At 34.5% G+C, this 2,500-nt stretch overlaps 1 protein-coding gene across 1 annotated transcript in view; it reads right to left on the reverse strand.

Moving 5' to 3' along the window:
* Window positions 1-1,239: 1,239 nt before the first annotated feature.
* LOC122248072 (uncharacterized) overlaps window positions 1,240-2,500 on the reverse strand; it is a 2,552-nt gene continuing 1,291 nt past the window's right edge. The window contains exon 1 of the mRNA XM_043007890.2: window positions 1,240-2,500. This exon is cut by the window's right edge and continues 1,291 nt beyond it. The gene's annotated coding sequence lies outside the window, so the exon portion shown is untranslated.

Raw genomic sequence — 2,500 nt, forward strand, 5'->3', positions numbered from 1 at the left:
CTGTTCATAGCTCTTCCTATCACAGGAGGTCTCAGGGTCCTAAAATTGAACTCCTGTGATGCCTAAAACACAGAGAAGCTTTAACGCACATGCGCTTACAATGTGTATATGATGGAAGGGGGTGGGGGGGGTATGTGTGTGTGCATGTGGGGTGTTTGGGGGTGGGGGGTTGGGATATGTGTGTGTGTGTGTGTGTGTGTGTGTGTGTGTGTGTGTGTGTGTGTGTGTGTGTGTGTGTGTGTGTGTGTGTGTGTGTGTGTGTGTGTGCATGTGGTGTGAGTGAGTGTGAGTGTGAGTGTGAGTGTGAGTGTGAGTGTGAGTGTGAGTGTGAGTGTGTGAGTGAGTGAGTGAGTGAGTGAGTGAGTGTGTGAGTGTGTGTGTGTGTGTGTGTGTGTGTGTGTGTGTGTGTGTGTGTGTGTGTGTGTGTGTGTGTGTGTGTAAGTGTAAGTGTGTATGTAAGTGTAAGTGTGTAAGTAAGTGTGTGTGTATGTAAGTGTGTGTGTATGTATGTATGTGTGTTAGTATGAGTATAAGTATGAGTATGAGTATGAGTATGAGTGCAAGTGTGAGCATGAGTGTGAGTATGCATGTGTGAGTGCGTGTGTGTGTGCAAGCATGTATGTATGTGTGACTGCAGTGTGTTTTGGTATATCAGAGAGGGTGAGAGAGAGAAAGATGGAAGGAGTGTAAATTTTACGAACTTTTATCATCAAAGCATTAATAATAGTTAAAATTAGCTCCTTTTTTTAAAGCTTGTCATCTCTACAGTCACAACATCTATCAATGAGATAAGGAAATACCACTTTGCTTCTCTATATCACTGACATTTTAATCCAATCTTTAGAGATGTGATCTTATTACAAGACAAATTTTCCACTGAAGAAATGTTTTGAATTATGTACAAATTATTGCAATCTATTCATCAAAAGACTCCACAGACTTCTAAAATTTTTGTGCTTTGTAAATTACAAGTCTATCTATCCATCTGCCTTAGCAATATCTAATGCTCATCTAAACACTTATCATTCAAACAGGTTTTTAAATCTGATTTTTACACCACTTCAAAAAACTTTGTTATCCAATTCTCCACTGATGTCTGAAACTTTTGTATAGCCTGCTGTAAAATAGTGAAGAAGAAAGAAGGCAATTTTAAGTACAAGCAGAAGCGTAGACTCATAAAACACACCTGAAATTATGTTTGTATTAGGAATACTAAAGATAGAAATTAAAAACTGAAAATCTAGAGGACATACCATTTAATAATAAATATCTGTCTTCCCTACAATTTTGCCCTTGCTGAAGCAAAAGAATACCAGGCTCTCTTTTTAACAAGACACTTCCCAATCCCTATAACAAGAAATGCATTGAGGATGTTTACAGAAACAACAACTGCTGGTGTCTCACCGGATGATTTGAACATTCAGGCAATAAAACCATAGTAATGCAATCTTGGGCCCAATTACATCATGCATTCACGTTTAAAAAATCTGATTCATTCACATATCTAAAGAACAATCAGTCTTCTAAAAAATATACAGAACAGCATAAAACTTTGTACAATAATTTCCATGTTACATTTATAAACATAATAATATGCCTAAGCATGAACAATGTCAATAGATAGCTATGATGAAAATACCTACTAGGATATAAATAGAAATCTGAACTATCTCATACAATGCCATGAGTACACAAAGCCTAATAGCATTTTTAAAAGAAGACAAGAAAGCATTATATCAATAAGAATATGAATACATACTTTTATTGGTCTATAACATCCTTTCAGAAGTTTCACGTATTATTCTGCATAAGCACATGTAACACAAATAGCCTGTTCCATAGCAAAAAACTTGACCAATATAGTCAGATATAATTATTCTCTTTAATAATCACTCAAAATGTCATATAAAAAAAAGGTCAACTTGAAAAAGGTATATTCCTCTATTTCATACACATAACATACATATTATTAATCCCTCTCGCATTTTACACCTTATCAAAAGAACCTGTTGAAGACCAACAAAATAATTTTCTTGAATCCCTCCTTTCGACTGTTTTACATTTACAAATGTAACACTGTTGTAAGAAATGTCACGTTCAAATATTCCAGTCATTAACATCAAGTACTTAAAGGTACAAAATATCTAAAACCTTACAATACTGTAATTCACCTACAGTCTTTAACTGCTTATTTGAAAACTGCCTGAAAAGCCAACAGTGTAAAAATTTGCTAGAAAGTGTATGGCAACATAGACAAATGGTAAAAAAAAAAGAACAAAGAAAAAAAAATTGAGTTCGACATGAAAATTCATAAAACTGTAGAAATCTATAGCTTATGAACTGATTGATTGCTTTGTACATTTTGTTGATACTTTTTGTACTTTTAACATTAATGAGGCTAGTGTTAGTACTAAAACAATGTATTCAAAAAAGAGTGAAAGAAATGTGAAAAAAGGGAAAAAAGCAACCTTTAGGAAGACTGCCAACTAATAAATCTACA

Source organism: Penaeus japonicus, unplaced genomic scaffold, assembly GCF_977035675.1.
Source record: "Penaeus japonicus unplaced genomic scaffold, GWHDUDI00000001_assembly GWHDUDI00000039, whole genome shotgun sequence".
NCBI lineage: Eukaryota > Metazoa > Arthropoda > Malacostraca > Decapoda > Penaeidae > Penaeus > Penaeus japonicus.